This window comes from Mustela nivalis, assembly GCF_964662115.1.
Source record: "Mustela nivalis genome assembly, chromosome: 17".
Classification (NCBI taxonomy): Eukaryota; Metazoa; Chordata; class Mammalia; order Carnivora; family Mustelidae; genus Mustela; species Mustela nivalis.
This window is the reverse complement of record NC_139036.1, coordinates 59566613-59585677: the sequence shown is the minus strand read 5'-3', so window position 1 is coordinate 59585677 and position 19065 is coordinate 59566613. Positions and strand designations below refer to the sequence as shown.

The 19065-nt window shown below is 59.5% G+C and overlaps 1 protein-coding gene across 4 annotated transcripts in view; it reads left to right on the top strand.

Moving 5' to 3' along the window:
* Positions 1–19065, top strand: part of RBFOX3 (RNA binding fox-1 homolog 3) — a 389725-nt gene that overhangs the window by 206869 nt on the left and 163791 nt on the right. For all 4 annotated transcript variants that reach the window (XM_082705496.1, XM_082705497.1, XM_082705498.1 and 1 more), the window contains exon 3: positions 1854–1961. The gene's annotated coding sequence lies outside the window, so the exon portion shown is untranslated. The remainder of the gene's footprint in view (positions 1–1853; positions 1962–19065) is intronic.

Below are 19065 nucleotides of genomic sequence, written 5' to 3'. Positions count from 1 at the left end.
GGTCTCCTGGGGCTGTGCAAGGAGACCGTAGCCATGAAAGAGCTCACACAGCAGATGGGGAAACCGAGTCACCCAGCAGCTCACCGTTGCAAGGACAAGGACTGGGTGGCAGTCACTAGCCACCCTGTGCCAGATTCCCTGGGCTCAGGTCTGGGGTGTACCCGTGTGTAGTTGCTTGCCTCCAGGGTCACTGGAAGAAGGTTCCGGGAGCCTTTATTGTCCTAAGCCCCTGGCCTGTCCGTCCCGCTGCCCTCCTCTCCAGGCGAGGCTGGAGCCCCAGCAGAGCACACCCACCCTCACGTGTGCTCCTGCTCAGGCCCGAGAAGGACCGGGCAGCAGCAACAACTCGGTTTATTAAGCCAATAAAATCTCAAGTTCATGAGCTGGAGGGTTTCCTGGCCTGAGCCTGGTGAGCTACTTGGGACACATGGCATGTCCCAGTCCTGGGAAGGGTCCTGTGCCCCGAGAGCCAGCTGCCATCTGCACCTGCTCTCCAGAGTGCGGTCTGCCCCACCCCCGCCGCGCCCTGTCCCGGGCAGAGGAGCTCAGGCCGAGCCCTTTGGTGTCCTCACCACCCAGCCTGGACTCAGGATGGGGCCACTGAGCGCTCCAGTCCCCCTTCTCGAGACCCGCTCAGTTCCTGTCTCCCTGCCCCACTCTCCCGCGCTCCTTTGTCTCTGGGACTTTTCCGGGTGGGCCGGACTCCGGGAGGCTCTGCGTCAGCTCCGGGGACACAGCCCCACCTCGCCGCACGCACAGAACCCTGCGCATCGATTCTGAGCACGAGTCAGCAGTCACAGTGCAGTAGCGCCGTGAACTGTGGTCTTTTGCTTTGTGGTTATTAGTACATCATTGGGACTTAGCAGCCAGCTGGGGGGTGGGTGCAGGGCAGGGCATGGAGGACAGGGCATGGGGACCACTGTCCTGCAAATGCCAGGGAGCCCGCTCTGGTCGTGGGGCTGAAACGTGGGGTGCGAGGGGATGTTGGTGCCGGGCTGGGACTCGGGGCCAGCGCGTCCCTGGGCTCCTGACCCATAGTCCTTGGTGCCCCGAGGCGGCTGGTCCCTCACTGTCTCCTTTGTCCCTTCTGTGCCATCCAGGGGCCCAGCTTCTCTAGAAGTGCAAGCCAGAGAGGCCCCAGAGGTGCTGAGTCAGCCATGGTTCTCTGGAGAAACAACCAGTGGGAGCTGGCTAGCTATGGACCGGCCCACCTGTCTGTACCTGTAGCTCACTGCCCCGGGTGCGACAGAGAGAGACAGATAGGTGGGCGGTGGGTGATGGATGGATGGATGGCGGATGCATAGGTAAAGAAGGAATTGGCTGGTTCAGGTTTTGGTGCGTGAGGTTAAATGTCTAGATAGACTCTCCAAGGTCTGCACGGACTGCAGATCCTGGTCAGCGCCACAGCCCTGGACTCTGGCCCAGGGCTGGGGAACCCAGATGAGTTACGGGGTGATGCTGGCAATTTGTCCCCAACAAGGCACTGTTGACTGCACAGGAGCGCTGGGGCCCGTGTGGGGAACAGACGACCATCCTGCTGTTGCTGTGCTCACTGCCAGCTAGGCCCCGTGGGCATGGCCCCCCGCCTCGGGTCCCGGGCCCAGTCTGACACGGTGGCCTCCCCGCAGGACAGCAGCGAGTGGCCGGGAGCCTTGAGGTGTGAGCGGAGGTGCTTTGTTCTAACTTCTCCCAGCCCGATGCGTCCTCGGCTGCGGCGTTTCAAAGACGCCGTTCCCATGACACTGTCCTGTGGTATTTTTAATCAAGAGCGCGGGAGAGCGTGTGTCTGATGCACTCCAGATATTTGGAGATTGAAAATGGTTTTGTTCTCGTGTTTTCTTTTCCAAATGCAGCGTTAAGTCAGAACGGCCAGAGGAAGATCCCGCCAGTCTTCCCCCTGAGCGGGTCCGCGGGCCCCTCCGGCCGGGAACCCGTCCCCGGAGCTGTCCATCGGCAAACAGGTGCGTGCCCTTTCTCCTCACACTTCTGGCTCCCCCGGAGCTGGTTCATGAAGCCGGGCTTCTCAGGGTGGGGGTGGAGGCCGCGGGGGCGTCTTCCAGCCCTGGGCGGCAGTCTCGGCAGTGCGGCCACTGGGTGTCGGCTGGGGGAGCCCTGGTTGGTAGAAAGGAGGGTCCCCGCCTCCCCCTGCTGCTCGGGTCCTAAACCCTTCCGTGTTTTTCACCTGCCCTTACTTGGTCCCATCACTAAAATGCAAATCAGCGAGTGTATAATAGATAATTAATAGACTGATCAGCCGGCAAGGGAGGTAAGTAGATAAATAATTTTAATCATCCTTGGGCTGCCCATAAATTCCCTCCCTGGCTTTTTATTAAACTGTTTACAGGAGTCTTTCATACTGCATGCTCTTCCGCAAAACCCTTCCTTGGCGTCTCCCACCGGGCCTGACCTGGAGTGGAGGCTCCGCGCGACAGCCAGGCCCGTCCCCAGCAGGGCCCAGCTCTGGCACAGGTGTCCAGAAGCCCTGCGCAAGGAATAGAGGTGGGGGGCAGCAGGGCAGACGGCACTCAGCCCCCCAAGGCCCACCCTCTGCTCCCTAGCGTGGCCACAGCCTATGTTTAGACAGACCCAGAAGCCTTTATTATGCTTGGCGCCTGTGCTGTAGGTATGAGCTCGTTCTCCTCCCGGGGAGGCCTCCGCCTATTAATAGCCTTGGCTGAGGCTTCCTCGGGGCTCCGAATGCCAAGAGAGAAAGTGGGTTAATAAATATAAAAGAAAACTCCCGTAAGAGGGCCTGGGGCCAAACTCTCTCCCAGACTCTCCAAGAGTGGTGGCTGACAGGGCCCAGAGGTGTGTGTACGCCTGACCTCCTCCACCCAGAGGTCCGATGCCTGGCAGGCACGTCTGGACCACGGTCCGAGAAGTCTCTAGGCTACGCAGCAGCAGGGACGGTGGAGGCGCTGGCGGGGAAGGCTGCCATCCGGGTGGGGCAGAGGAGGGGGTTCGAGTGTGGCCTTGGGGATCCGGTGGCTGAAGCAGACAGGGAGGCATCCTTGGCTCTCCTGGTTCTCCTTCCCACTGGTGCCATCTCTCCGTCGGTTTTTGCTCCCGGCCTTGGGCACCTGGAGGATGAAAAAGAAGGAGGGGATGTGGCCCTGGGGAAGTTGCTGAACAAGATGCCTGCCTCTGCACCTTCTCCCCGCTCCCAGAATCGCAGCAAGGACAGCTTCCCTGAGTTAGAATCCCCTGCACGAGGGGAGTAGCCTCCGAGGGAACAGAGCAGGGAGGGGACAGGGACAGGTGTGCCCAGGGTCCGCTCACAGCTGGATTGCAAAGCGTCCGCTGCACGAGGCACCAGCAGGCACTCCCCATAGCCGTGCAGGCTGCCCCTGGGCTGGTGAGTTTGCAGCTAACCCTGCAGCGTGCCCTCGGCTCAGGGAATGGTTCTGCCCCGGCCTCGTTTATTCTCAGCCTGGTGCTGTGCTGGCTCACTCCTAGAATTTGTGCTCCTTAGGCGGGGAGTGACACAGGGCGGTCCCTGCCACCTGCGCCTTGGTGGCCAGGCTGAGGCTCCCTCCCAGGGACATGGCTGCTACAGAAAGTTCAATGCAGAGCTTTCGTCCCATGTTGGGTAAATTCTCTCCCAGGGAAACGAAGTGAGACCGTGGGTGTTCGTCGGTGTTGCCGGGTTTTCGCAGTGCGACTGTCCTAGCTGCTCCAGCAGGACAGCGGACAAAGACAGAGCCTGGGTGGCCTCCTGCTGCTTCCCGGGCTGGACACAGGGGTCCGTGGCAGGCCACCTGGCCAGTCCACTGGGCTCTCACCGCCGGGTCATGTGTCCTCGGAGGGCGGCTGCTTGCCTGGGGCGGAGAGAGAATTCAGCCTGAACAGGTGGAAAGGCGTTTTTACAAGTTCCCCTCTGTGGAATTCAAGTCTGGACGACGGCCCAGCGGGGACTCCCTGCCCTGTCCGGAGTATATTTAGCTCCGAGCTGCTCGCCCGCCCCGCTGCGTCCCGGCCTCACTGGCTGAGCGGGGGAAAGCCCAGCCAGGGAAGAGGCAGAAAGAGCAGACGGGTCAGCGTTCCCAGGTGCCGCATCCCTCCCCTCAGCTCAGGGCAGGCTGGAGGGGCGGCCGGCGAGCCTGCTTTCGTTACGGTCGGTCCTGGGCAGGCGGACAAGGGGGACAGGACAGGAGCACAGGGAACCCGAGAGCAAGGCCTGTCGGGACAGCTCTGCATTGCACTTTTCTGGTCGTTCAGTGGACAAGTTTAGGGCTTCTTTGTTTTTGCTCTGGGGGAGTCGGGGCCGGGTATAAAGAAAAAGTGACCATGAAAGGCAGGAGTGAACGGACGGTCAGCCAGTGCTGGGCACACAGCAGGGCCCTGGTGCTCTGGCGCAGCTGTGACAGGAGCTGGGGTGTGCTCCCCTCTGTCAGGAGGCCTGTGGGTCCTGGGGGGCTCTCGCCCACTGCCCTGCTTGAACCTCACACGCCCTGTGGGGGTCAGCTCCCCCCGCCCACGAGGCCCTGGGGGCCGGGAATGGAGGGGCCACCGCCGGCGTCCACACCTTCCTGGGTCTTCTGACCCTTGCTCAGCTCAGCGGGGCAGAAGTGGTTTGTCCGTGAGCTGACAGCGGGCCTGGCTGTGGGGTGTGGGGCCCGACGGGCCTCCCCGGCATGGGGCTTGTGCAGCACAGAGAGTGGAGCCTGCAGGCGGGGTTCCCGGGCCCGGGAAGCTGAGGAAGGACACCTGCCTGTGTGCTTGGGTCCGAGTCTACACCAGACACGTCTGTGTGCGAGTGTGAACGTGCGTGAGATGGGGGCGCTCCGGGCTGGCGAGGACTTTCCGTCTTAAAAATCCTTTCCTGACCCAAAACACAAGGGAAATAGGAGGAAGGTGCTGTCACAGTCAGAACTCCTACTGTGTCACGTGATGTCACACCCGTGGGATGCCATGGGGCGTCCATGCTAGCGGGGACCTGGGAACCGTCTTGGCCAGCTCCTTCCTCTTTGTGCCGAGAAGGAGAGGGGGCTCTGCCGGCCGCCGGCTCGTCCCAGGGCTCACAGCCGGTGGTGGTGGCTGCTCTGCATCCGACTCAGGACCTTTGAGGGCTGGCTCTCCTGCTTCAGCTGTCGTCAGACTGAAAGGGACACTTCCTGTGCCTGGTGCACCTGCCGGGCTAGCCAAGTAGTAGGGAGCTCTACTCTCTGCCACACTTCAAGAAACCAGAAGATTAATTTCCCAAATAGGAATTAGGAGATGATTATTCACACCACAAAGGAGTCTGCAAACATCCCCTCCTCGGAGCTTCTTTGATAAACGGGCTCCTCCGGGGCATTCAGACATGCTCGGATGCAGGAGAGCCCAGCGCGCGGCCGAATGCAGGGAGGGCGCACACTGGCCTCACGCCGCCTCCCTCCCCGCCTCCCCGGCGCCCACGCCAGCACGCGCACACCCACACCCAGGCACGCTCACGCTCACAGGCGCGTGCACTGCACACAACGTTGGGAAGCTTTTTCTCGTGGTCGGCTGGAAGGCGATGATAATGTCCTTCATCACGAGTCTCATCTGTTTATCGGGTGGCCTGGTCCCAGCAGCCACGACTGGGGAATAAACGACCCCTTCCCCGTAAAGGATAAGGCGAAGTCGCCGCTGGCGAGATGAGGGCGGTCCGTGACTCCGGCCGCGTCACTCATTCTGCAGTGAGACGGAGAAGTCTCAGGAGAGACTCGGGGGAGTTTCAATAAAACCAGATCTGGAAACCCCAAATCCCAGGCTGCAAGCTGGCGCCCACGGCTCGGCACCAGGGGCTTCGGGTGGTGTCACCGTCCCTGACGCTGTGACCTGCCCTCCGAGCATCTCCGCCTGACGAGTCGTCTCCACCCAAAGGAGAGCAGGGGCCCAGCCAGGGGAGCCGGCGCTCACGGGCAAGGGCTCTGCGTGCGTTCACACGGCCCCAGACGGACAGTCCGCCCAGGTTTCCGATGTATTTGCTTTCGGTTTCAGGCCACTTGAGTGGGATTTGCAGTTTAATCATAAACATAAAAATATATATATATGATGTGTATATTTTTAGAATAATCTATTGAGTTCATATAACATGAAATTCGCCAACTTAAAGCCGACCATTCAGTGGCCTTTCGCACCTTCGCCATGAGGTGTGGCCACCCCCCGACCGGTTCCTGAGCGACCATTCCCATCACCGCCGACTAACACCCCTCACTCAGGCGTGTTTACTAGTGTTCAGTTACTTTGCTTTGAAAGGTGCCCTACCCCGGCCGCCAGCCCTGTCCCTCCCTCCCCTAAAACTAGCGCTTGAGGAAGCAGAGCAAGCGGGATGGTGCGTGAGGTCTGGGATCCAGCATCACTTACTTTTCCCAGCGCACATGCCCGGGGGTCCCGATGGAGCCGGCAGCACCCAGTGCGAGGCCTGGCTCTGTCTCCTACCAGCCAGGGATCCCAGGCAGTGAGGGGACCTTCATGCCTCCTGCTGTGCCGTGGGATGAGAACGTTCCTGACGGGCTGTCTGCGGGAGGGGGGAGCACCGTCGTCCGTGAACGGGAGGGGCTGGTGCCGTCACACCGGAGAGCGTGGTGGGTGTTTGTGTCGTGTTTGATACTTTTTGGAAGCCAGCCCAGTTTAGCAGTGGGGGCTCCTATACCAACTTCAGTGACGCTAACGGTAGTGAGTTCTGTTAACCCACTGCCATCGGACCAGCCACTGGAACTTCACTTTGGGTTGTGGTAAAACACACAGAACAAAATTCAGCGCCGTAACCGTGTGTAAGTGCGCCGTTCGTGGGCACCAGGCACATCACGAGGCCGCGTGGCCGCCACCACCCGCCTCCAGAGTTCTCTCCATCTGGCAAAATCAGAGCTGTCCCCATCAGTCCCTAACCCCGCCTTCCACTCCCGACCCCCGGCGCCTGCCGTCTGCTGTCTGTCCCGGGAGTGAGGCCCCAGAGACCTCACCAGCCTCTCTGGCTGACGTCCTCTGGGGTCGCGCACACTGCGGTGGCGTCAGGATTTCCTTCCCGTTCAAGGCCGAGCGAGGCTCTGTGGAGCCGAAGGGCCAAGCCGCGTGGACCCGCCATCGTCAGAGCCCCGCCCGTCTCTCCGCTGCCGCGAGCCCTGCTTCTCCACGAGCGTGTGTGTCTGTTCCTCTGTCTTGACATGAAGGAAATGAAACGGGTTTGGAAACCTGCTTTCCTATGGGGTTCTCCCGTGCTCCACTGTGCACACGCAGGCACACACACGCACACCCTCACACCTGCGGGCCACAGGCCCAGGGTGGCAGCCTCAGCAGCAGGCCGCCCCCACCCAGGCGGTCTGTCCGGGTGCATCTCCGCGGCTGTCCATCTGGAAGACAAGTCCACGGCAGGCGGTTTTCCTCCTGCCTTTGGGTGAGGCTCGTGGGGCCACGTCGTCCTGGGAGATTCTGTGTCTACTAGCTAGTAGACCCAGCTAGGTTCCACGTCCTGATGGGAGATTCTGTGTCCTACTAGCTGCTCACCCAACTAGGTTCCAGTCCTGATGGGAGATTCTGTGTCCTACTAGCTGCTCACCCAACTAGGTTCCACGTCCTGATGGGAGATTCTGTGTCCTACTAGCTGCTCACCCAGCTAGGTTCCACGTCCTGATGGGAGATCCTGTGTCCTACTAGCTGCTCACCCAACTAGGTTCCATGTCCTGATGGACGACACAGGGAAGCAGAGGTCCAGAATGACCCTGTGGGAACTGGGGAGGGGAGGCCAGAGACCCCCAAGCACCCGCTGGGGCTCCCGTGGCTCCCTTCTGAAGGGAAGCGGCTTCTAGCCAGGACCGCCCGCTCGCTGGGACTGAGTGTTCAGCCAGCTGGCGGGTGGGTTGAGGAAGGGACGGTCCAGGGGCCCACAAGGTGCCAAGAGTCCGCGGCGGGGAACAAAGCCTCGTTCTCCAGGAGTGGGTGCAGGAATCGGGGGCCGTGTTTCATCCTGACGGCCCCGAAACCCCCGTGGGAGGTTCTGTGTGTAAATCTGTGTGACCACAAAGGTGGGATCTTCTGGGAAGGAATCACCGAAACGTCCGGCCGTTCTCTCCTGAGACCCGTTTGTTTCTTCAGGAAACAAAAAGCAAGATGAGTTTGTGCTTCAGCCACCGAGCCCTCCGGCGCGGAGTCAGCGGCAGCGTGACGTGGCCTCCTCCAGAGCGCTCCCTCGTCAGCCCCCGGAGCGCACGGCTCACCCGTGCTGCGGGCCAGCCTCTGCCCGGGGGACCCCCAGCCTGGGTGTTCTAGCATCATTTTACCCACACATGGATGCCAAGGGGTGAAAGTCTTTACTGTGCGTGTAGAAGTGAAAGATCCTTTTGCTGGAAATCAGGGCTGTGGTTTGACAGGTCTCCTGTTCTGGATGACGTCACCGGCTTTCTTTTCCATGCGCCCCAGCTCTCCTGGACTTCCGGTGCTCCCGTAGCAGCGCTGGGCTCGGGCTGCCGTACCCAAACCTCAGCCTGGGAAATACGTTTGCTCCCAGTCCTGGAGGCTGGACGACCAGGGGCGAGGCGGCAGCAGGGTGGTTCCTTCTGAGGCCCCTCTTCTGGGCGGGCAGACGGCCGTCTCCTCGTTGCGTAGTTGTCCAATGTGCATGTCTGTGTCCCGATCTTTTCTTATAAGGACACCGCGCACATTGGATTTGTTTCTCCCCACCCACCGCAATCACCTCATTTTAAGTTAAATCACCTCTCTAAAGACCCACCCCCAAATCCAGGCACCCCATGGTGCTGGGGGTCAGGTCTTGCCTGTGTGTGTTTGGGGGACACGATTCAGCCCGCGACAAGGCCCGCTGCTGTCCAGTGTGGTACTCGGGCTGGCTGGGCCCTGTCCCCCTGGGTGTGCATCAGGAGTGGTGCCCCCACGTCCTCCTGTCTCCTTGGTCCCGGGTGTGGCCTTTCATGCACTCGCTCGTTTCCCGTGCCCACCCTGCGTCCCCGCGTCCCGCTGCTTCCGGCACGGGGACTGTTTCAACGATGCTGAATCCAGACAAGCCTCTCCAGTTATGACGTGTGCCCTCCTGCCTCTGAGCCTTGCAGTCAGCAGGCGCTGGTGCTCGGATGAATCCACCCCAGCCCTCACCGATCCGCCGGGACAGTCTGTTTCCTCCTTCTCTCCCGCCACCAAGGTCAATACTGTGTGGCCTCAGGTCAGGGGCTATCTCAGCCTCCATGGAAGACCTCACCCTCTTCCACTTCCCCCGCCCCCTCCGGCCAGCCCCCACAAGCCACTCTCAGGGCGCGTGAGTGCAGGGCAGAGATGTGAAGAGGTGATTCTCCGTCGCCCAAGCCACCTGGTGTGGGCCAGGTTCCAGGAAGGACTCCCCTGGTGACAGCAGGACCTCTCCGGGCTGCTGTCAAGTGAAACATTGGCTTCTCCTCTGTGCCTTTGCCCTCACTGTTCCCTTGTCTCCTTAAACAGCTCATTGTCCTCCGATACTCAACCGGGGCATCCCCTCCGTGAAGCCCTCCTGGCTCTCCCCCTTCCCACCTCCCTGCTTCTCAGGCATCCCTTTGGCCCTGGGCTCAGCAGGCACAGAGTGGTGCCGTGCTTCCTGGCCTGGCTCCTCCAGAGGAAGCAGAGAAGGGGGCAGGAGCGACCACTCACCTTTGTCCCCTACCCAGCCCCTCCCAGTGCCTGGTGCCGTCTGGGCACCCAGGAGTGCTCTCGTGGAATGCAGACGTGGCTCCTTTGCCGTGTGGTGCTTCTCAGTGGTCTACCACCAGAGTAGCTAATTCCTGGGATCCTTTCCTTCTCCCAGAGGACACGTTCCATGTTCCCGGGCTGCCTTATAATAAGCCTCCCCGCCTCTTCCTCTCAGTGCCGGTTCGCTGTAACACTGCGGGGTCCGGTGCCTCACCCAGACGCGTTCTAGAGCTGCCTGGTGGTGAGCTCTCCGCCGGGAGGAGCTTCAGGGATGGGACACAGACACCAGCAGTTTCCCAGACACGTGCTTTGCTTCACAATTCGCAGGCTTACTGTTTCGTTTCGTTTTTCTAATGGGACCCTTCAGGTAATACCACGAATGGCTTCTCTGCTCAACTCTCCAGAAAATGTCTAAGGGCATTTGGGGGGTGAGGAAGTGTGCTGGGCCACAGAGGTACCCTGTCAACTCCTGTGGTCCCCAACTCCCTGGCAGGCGGGAGTCTGTGTGCAGGTTGATGTGGCTGGTCACTTCCGTTGTGAATAAACCCCCACATTCCTGACGAGGACATCCCGCCGTGTTCCATGGCTGGCATGGGGCCGGAGGACAGCCCTTCTGCTCCTCTGTGGGTTTGTTCTGCGTCTCTGCTTTTCTCACGGGGATCGGAGCCCAGCCTGCGCCGGAGGACCCCCAGAGCTGCCGGATGTGGTTGGGAAGTGTCTCCCTGATGCAATGGAGATGGCCCAGGAAGCAACAGGGCCCTGGAGGGGTGGGTCGCACCTGCTGGTGCAGGAGAGGACCCTGCCCCCAGCACGAGGCTCTCCTTCCCCTCCAAGTGCCGGCTTCCGGGCAGGTGAAAGGCGCCCAGAATATGGAGGAGCTGGCCGTGAGAGGCCAGAGCCCACAGAGGCCACGGAAAGTGCCACTGCCCAATCTCCCAGAGGTGGTCCAGGGTGTCCGAGGGCTGCCGTGAGCCGCTGTCACTCGTCTCTTGTGTGATCTCAGCCCTCCCGCCCAGGAGGCCTTGGATCCAGGCGTGGCTGCTCAGCAGAGGAGAGGGAACTGTAGAGCCCAAGACTCAAGACGGGGAGGGCAGCGTGCCTTGGAGGGCACTTGAAGAAGATGAACAAATAGAAAGAGAGACACTAACTGAAATCAGGAAAGCAGCCCCGCCAGTGGGAGAGGGAGAGAAGAGCAAGAGGGGAGGGGGAGGAGCAGAGAGAGGGGGAGGGGAAGGGGGAGGGGATACAGGGAGAAACAGAGGAGAGAGCAGGGAGGGAAGAGAAGGAAGAACGGAGGGAGAAGGAGGAGCAGGGAGAGGAGGGGGGAGGAGGACAGAATGGGGAGGAGGGGGAGCGGGGAGAGGAGGGGGAGGGGAGGAGAGAGGAGGAGGGAGAGCAGGGGAGGGAGGGCTGTAGTAAGGCGGCTACGGAAGAACCCCCGAGTCTGGGCATGGAGTCTTCTGCCAGGAGCTGTCCTGGGAGTGCAGGTCCCTAGGGAGGGCACCGAGGGGCGACCACTGTCCTTCAGGTCCGGGGCTCTGCTCTTCCCTCAGAGTATTCCTTGCTGACATGCTCATTATGCTAATCACTTTTGCGTGTGTATCTAATATAAAGTCTGCCCATAACGTAATGAAACAGGGCTTGACGCTGGCAAATGATGTGATTATTACATAATGAGATTAAGTGACCTAAACCAATAAGAAAATCAAAATCAGATTGTGGTGTGTGTGTGTCTGTGTGTGTGTGTGTGTGTGTGTGACTTTGGTGGCTTTTGGGGGGGGTTAAAATTTAAAAATTTTTTTTTTGCTGATGGCAGGTCATTTTTTAAAAGTTCTTTTGTATTTTCTGTTTGAGTCTGTGCGTCTGCGCACTGGGGAGCCCCATAAATTCTGGGCTATGGAATCTGGCTGTGTCAGCAGTCGCGAAATGAATTGATATTAAGCGCAACAAAAGTCTCTAATTCGTCTCATGTCTGCCTCTGCCCTCCTCCAGCCCCTTCTCGACCCCCAACCCCCACCCCCCCCCACAAGCTGTAATTGAGAAGTGGAGGAACAGAGCTGGCCGTCCACGCTGGGGATGACGCTCGCGCATCTAGTATGTAAAACCTCACCGTTATTTAGAGATAGCGCTGCCCATCCCACCGCCCCGCCACAGGCAGACAGACAGACACTCCCAGAGGTGCCCCAGCACCCCACGCAGCCCAGCACTCCCAGAAAGCACTGGCAGGGCGCAGGGGAGTCATAGTACTTCCTGAGCTGGGCCCCCAGTGGCTGTTGCGTCCACGGGTCCCTAGTAGCTGCTGCGAGGCGTCTGGGGGGAGCGGGCAGGAAACCCAGTGGGAACCAACAAGAATGAATGGCTGAGACTCGGGAAAACAACACAAATCGTCAACCAACAACTTCTGCTCCTTCCGTCAGCACCTTACCTCGCTCATGCTCAGACCCCACAGTTTGGAGTTCGGAGCCAGGCTGCCCGTGGGAAGCCCCTCCCCCTTTCCTGAGCTGGAAGCCACTTGCTGGAAAGGAATTGGCTCCCGCCCAAAATGTACAGAGAGGCCAAGGCGGCAGGCGAGCCTCCCACCCTTCCTCCCTCACCTTGCCAGGCTGTGCATTAATTTTTTTCCTCTTGCCCTCCCCATAAAACGAATCTTGATTTAAGAAATCAGACCTGGCAGCTGTATCTCGTCCCTAACATGCTCCAGTTGCCAGGATCTGGAAAATCTGCTGTGGGCAGGCAGGATTGCCTCCGAATGCATTTCTAGCACGGTGGATTTAGTGAGCACGCACACGGCAGAATTTATCTGCATATGGCATGCCTTGCCGCGGGCGCCAGAGCAAACCGTAACCTCTGAGAGGATCCCCGAATCTGAGCACACCCCATGGTGGCTGTCCTCTCTCACAGAGCCCCCAGCACGGACCAAGCGCCATCGGAAAGATAAACAGGGCTCCTCGCAAGCCTTCTGCACGTCATTATCTCGGGGGAAGACCAGGCTGTTTGGACTGGGCCCTGGGCTTTTCCTACCCACCGCCAGGGGAGACCCTCTTCCTCCTGAGGAAGAAAACTTAGGACGTTATTCAAATGGAGGGTTGGTGGGGAAATGAATTAAAACCAGCGACAAGCAATCATGTCTTGAATTTGATGAAGGCGGATCGGCAGTGGCGTGAGCGTACAGAGGCACTGGCTGCTGTCTCCAGGTGATAAATGAGTGCCCTGTGTTTGGAGGCAGGGGGCGGAGATGAGCTGGGGCCCTGTCACCAGCCGCCAGGGGTGGAGGAAGCGGCCATGGGTGGAGGAAGCAGTAGCTCCAGGCACCTGCCGGCCACTGTCCGTGGTGCTGAACCCCTGCCCTCCGCTGCCTGCCTTTCCCTGTTCTCCCTAAGTGAAGGCATTGGCTAGAGTAGGACCCAGCTGCTTGACCCCGGGATTCGGTGGTCGGTGTGCCCAGTATAAGCTGATAAACTGCCCTCCAGTCCGAGATTCTGCCAAGGGGCTTTGGGGGTGGAGAAGCTATTAAGAAAAAGTCGTCATGTATTGAAGGGGAGTAGAAAGCTGGCTTGGTTAGTTAGCCCTGCATTCCCAGCTGTAGGAGGCAAGTATGCGGCTGTGGCTGGGGAGCCCAGTAGCCTTCAGTGGGAATACTTACCTGTTCCGGTAGCTGGACAGGTGACCACACGTGAGGCTGGGTCACCGCTTCCCAAGGCTTCAGCACAATCCCACACTTGTCTGTCACCCCACCCCCACTCCCAAAGCAGCGGGTTAACGAGAGACAGCAGGCAAGGACCTGGGACAGTTCTGCGGCTCCCACGTGACCTTGGACAGGTCACTGCCTCCCCACGTTCTCAGTGTTCTCACCTGTAAAATGGATGTGATGAGACCCGCCCCGCCAACCTTGTGACTGTTGGAATGGACCAAATGAGACAGTAGCTTTAAGTGGACTTGAAAAACTGTGAACTATAGTGTAAACATATGGCTTTAATAATAGTAGCCGTGTAAAAGAGAAGAGGCTTCTGAGACCTCTGTGTCTGATATTCTAGCCAAGCAAGTGCTCCAGGGGCCTGCTTTTGGCAGGGGTGGGGGGCGGAGGGAGTAGATCTAAAGCCCTATAAAGCCATAGCAAGGCCTCCGGGAGGAATGGTCTCTTCTACCAACTCCCAAAAGAAAGGCCGGATTCCAAAATGAAGTCTGTTTTGCTTCTTACTTTGCTAACATAAAGAGAGCGGGTGATTTCTACCACCACCCCGCCCCCAGATGCATCTTCTCCGAGGTGGAATCAGAATACAATAGTTAGAGGTCTCTGGTGGCAGAATTCAGCGGAGGAAAGAAAGCAAACGGATCTGTTCTAAGCATTTGGCATACCGCTGTTCTCTCATTACCCAGCAAGAGCAGCCCAGCGTTCCCCGCTGCAGCATCGAACACTTCCAGGGGCAGAGTGTGGGGAGTGTGTGTGTGTGTGTGTGTGTGTGTGTGTCTACAGTGCCAAGCGCCAGTGTCGGCATAAATATGTCATCGTTGTAGACTAACATTTTAATTCCTTCCTTCAACTGTTGTCTTTTAGCCCCTTCTCTGTGCTGGGGCCCCGCCAGGGGCTGGCGACAGCCTCTGTGTCCTGCACTTGCTTCCATCACAGCGGGGCACGGAGGGTCGAGATAGAGCCCAGCAGGGGCTCTCTGGCTCTCAGAGGGGTGCACACTGACCTCCGTCCCCTCGCTTCTCTCCTGGTCACACCTGTCCTCTGCTGTGTCCTGGTGTCACTTGAACTCTTGGCTCCCTCTGGCTTCTAAACAAACCCTCCCCCCTTCTCTTGGCATGATTATTGGAAGATTCGTAACAAAACAGAGCAATTCCAGACAGCTGGTCACCAACACAAGCCTCTGAATGAGGGATTGGGAATCAATGGTGGGGCTCTAGTGTCTGGCCTTGGGGATTCTAAGTTGTAGAATCTCACTAGGTTGTGGGAGCTTGTGATGGTCCAGTTCATGTCTCCAGCCCGGGAGTGAGGCTGAGCATCGTAAAGTCCAAGGTTTTGCTGCATGGTGACGTCTCTATGTGAGACTTCCTAAGTAACACACTGTCCCAGTTTCCCTCGGCCAGCCTGCAAAGGCAGTCCACTTTCTTCCTCCTGAACATAGAGGAACCACATGGGGCCATCCAGAAAGGCTCTGGGAGTGGCCAGGGGAAAGGGCCAGGTTCCCACTGTGATCTGTGCTTGCAGGGGCTCCCCCACACTCCCGCTGGCCCCTGAGAACAGAGATCAGAGGAGCCTTCAGAGAAAGTTCGGTCCTGCCTGCCCAGGATGTGAGCCGCTGTGGCTCTGCAGGTCTCATCACTGATGCCACGTGGGGCTCTTAGTTTTGAGGGGCTGCCCTAACCACCCAGGGCTCTGGGCTGTGCCCTCGGCCCCATTCCTCCCGCCCAGCGAGGGAGGAGCCTCCCTGACCAAGAGCTTTCCCGAGGCGCTTCAGGGGACTCCCCTACCTTGCGCGTAGTGCCGCACCTCCGCTATTTAACTGCAGGCACGTGGGCCACCGAACGCAACCCCACAGCAGCTTCCTTACCGCCCATGCTCCGACTCAGCCGACGAAGCTGTCCCAGAATCCAAAATGCTTCGCGGCCGAGAGAGCCGTGGCTCTTGCCCTGTGCCCAGGACACACACAAAACAGAAAATAACCTCACAAAGGGACTCCGGTGACCGTATGCTTTACTGCCCTGGCCATCAGAGCTGACAGTTCTGCTATTTATTTTAAAACACATTATTCCTTCTCTATTAACTTAGACTCGTTTGGGGCTCGCTGAAGAGCCCCTTTCCATAACCGCGAGCTGGCTCGGTGCCGCGGCCCGTCACTCCCCCGGTCCTCAGCTCCTCCCCAACTCATCGCTTCTCCTGCAGTCTGGGGAGGCCGGGCAGGGGCGTTAGGAGAGCTTAGGTGCAACGTCCTTCTAGAAACACAAGAAGTTGTGTGGACCGAGCTGACCCGCCTCACCCCAGTGCCTGTCTAAACCCACCGGCCGTTTCTGGGAGAAGGTGGCCAGCATTGTCAAGGGCAGAGTGGCCAGAGCTGAGGGCACAGGCAAGCTGACTTTGCATGTATGGCAGAGCCTTTCCATCCACTCGTCACCAAACCCAGAAAAGGAGCCTCTAGGGGTGAAGTGAGGTGCACGTGCTTGTCCACCCGCCGCGTCAAAAACTGGAGCTTCTCTGATTTGGGCAAACCTTCAGCCTCAACGTCCTTTATTTTCCCTGGGCCTGAGCTCAGAAGGCGTCAGCGAGGGTCACTCGTGTCCACACTGGATTTTGTTCACTGGCTGCTTGTGCTCGGGACCCCTCCCGTGACAGCGTCAAGGATAAGCATCACGTGACAAGCGCATGCGGAAAGGTGCGTCCAACCGAGGCAGAGACCCGCATGTGGGCCGTGCCGCCGCTGCCCTTCAGGAAGCCTGTGGTTCGGGTACGACACAAGGAATCATGCACCTCTCCCCAGAGGAGGGCAAGGCTCTCCCCACCTGACCCCTAGGCAACCCCAGGGCCTTAGAAGGTCCTGGCCACCATCTGCACACACTGGGGTTGTGTGTCTCCTCCTATGTTCAGGCTGAGCTCCTCGGGGAATGCACCTGTTGGGGGGAAGGGGGCCTGTACTTAGGGCAGGATCCTGCTTTGCTTGCATATCCCTTCTAGAGTGGGATTGGAGCGGTCCCCGGCCACCCCCAGCCCAGGGTTATTAGTTATTTTTAGCAATCAATGTTATTGATGCCGTGTTCACTGTAGAAAGCCACCAGAGAGCTGTTCTTCCAACTCATTACATTTAGAGTTGAACTATCCCCTTTTTATATAAATCCTGACACATAAAGATAAAATACACCACTTTCTGGGGGAAGCTCTAAACCAGAGGCTGAGAGCCAAGAGGCAGTTGTAAAGATGACTCCAAAGAAGGGGGCCCGGGAGGCCCGTCCCCTGAGCCGGGGAGCTGGGCCGGGGCTTACGGTCGTTTGTGGAGAAGAATGGCCCCTGGGAGGGAAGGAGAGAGGGAACAGAAAAGACAGGGGTGTTCTTGGGGGCCTCAAGTCTGGGTGGCCGGGAGTGAAGGCGGGGGCTCATGGCCGGGGGCAGCAGCGGTCAGCTTCCCTGCGGGCTGCTGAGGGTCGGCAGGGCCGCGGCATCTCTGTGCCCAGTGGTCAGTGACACTGGTCCCTGCCTCCCTGTCCACCTCCAGGGGAGACACAGAGCCTAGTCCTCAAGAGCTCTCCACGGGCCTCGCCATGCCGTGCCTTCAGCTTGTCAACCTTGAAGGGACAGAGCCTTGGGCTGGCAAGGGCTCCAGAATGGCTCGAGCTGATGACTCGGGCCAGAGACCACAGGTGGGGGAGACGCTGTGCCAGACCCACCAGAGAAGCCCCTCTCTCTGCCTCCGATGGGGTTTCTTTGGGCCCATGATGGGCAGCAGAAGGCTGGAGAGCACAGCTGTGGTGGAGTAATTTCCCAGATGTGAAAGCGATAGGAGATGCCCAGGGTGGACGTCACCTGTCTCCCTTGAGGGCCACACCCTCCCTGGCACCCTCGTCCCCGTCCCCGGCACTCGTCCGGCCTCATTCTGCTGCTGGCATTCTGTCCACACCAAACAGCTCCGTTTCTAGCTCAAGCCGCTCTCCCTCAGGATCCGTGCCTTCCATGAGGCGTTTCTTGTCCAGAACATGCTACTTCTCTCTCTCTGATGCACTCACATCAGGGAGGGTGTACGGTCAGACCCATCGGTCTGGAGTCATCATCAAATCAGGGGGAGCTGAAACACGAGGTGAATGAAATGCGCTGGTGGAGTGTAGCCGTGGGCTGAGAAGGCCGGCGAGGCAGAGACGGAGGCCAGGGAAGCAGAAGGAGCAAGCGGACACGGGCTGGAGAGCGGGGCCCCCAGGGGCCCCCAGAGCTTGAGGGGGAGGGAGTGATCGCTGGAAATAAGGACGTTCTGTGGCTGGGGAGTCTCGGGACAGCAGTTGACCAGAATGGAGGGGCCGGAAGCCAGGCTGCAGGAGACCAAGGGTGAGGGGCGGGGGCAGCGTCTCTGCAGTCACACTTCTGGGAAGACAGGTGGGGGGGGACTCTCTTGGGCTGGCAGACCCGTCTGCACCTGTCACTTTTCTGTGTTTTGCAGGCTTTCATTTCCCCATCAGACCCTCCCGGGGCGGGGGTGGGGGGTGGGGGCACCTTTTCCTTTCCCTTGTGAGTGTTCCATGGCGTCCAGCACCCGTTCTAGGTGCTGGGGGTCCAGGAACGCCCGTGGCACAGACAGGGGACACGTAGTCCTATGGCGGGGAGAGAGGAGAGCCGGGGAAGTAAAGGGGTGAGCAGGTCTCGCCGAGGGGACATTCGAGCACAGACCCGACGGTGGACCAGGGCGCCGCGAGCACACAGCCGCAGAGGGAGGGAGGAGGGCGGCTAGATCGGGCGGGCCCCCCCCCCCCGAGCGCTCTGCCCTTGTGTTGAGTGACGTGGGGGTCAGGGGTCGCGCAGGCATTCTGGCAAAGACACCGTGCTACCCCGTGCGTTACGCTGGCTGCCTTGTGGGGACCTGACGGTGAGTCATGGGCCCGATCGGAAGCAGCTTGACCAGGTGGGGAGCTTTTGCTGGGCCTGTGGGGGTCCCAGTGGAGGCCACAGAGGGTGGCATTCCATATCTGTTTCAAAGGTGGACCCCTGAGTGTTTGCTGATGGGTCGGGAGTGGGGTGTGAGAGGAAGACACGGGTCTCAGACGCCCCCCGTGGCTGTGGTCACACGCGGAGAGTAAGCGGCAGGTTGGGTGGCTGGTTCTCAGGGATGTGGTTCTAGACGAGCTGAGTATGGGATCCTTGTAGGCGGGAGGGTGAGTAGACAGGTGGATATACTAGTTTGGGGTCCGGGCCAAGACGCTCACCCTGGTGCTTCGTCGGGGCTTGGCAGGGAGGACCTGGAGTGTGCTTTGGAAAGATTGCATGGCTGGCGATCAGGGGGCAGCTGGTGTCTCTCCCCTTTCTCGATGGGAACACTGCGGCTCAGTGAGTGAGACGGAGTCACTGGTCTCGAGTTCCCACTACTGGCCTGGCCCATCTCTGTCCCCCACCCGCCTCCTGCAGCCTTCAGCAGCTTAGCCTGGTAGATGGCCCAGGGCCGCACAGAGCATGGCAGAAACCAGTCTGAGTCTCAGAACCCCAGGACACACAACTGATCCCGCAACACAGGGTCCAAGGGCACCATGTTAGGGCCAGGTTCTGGGCAGAGCATTCTGAGCAAGTTTGAGAGGACAACGACATGGCGCTATTTCACAGCTCCTCCTCCTCGCGCTTCCTGCACCTGCACGTTCCCACGCCCTGTCCCTGACACAGCCACAGTTCGAGGTGCAGGCAGGGATCCGGTGTGAGCTGGGATGTGGGCTGAGAGCGCAGGCTTTTTACCTTCGTCTCCGTCA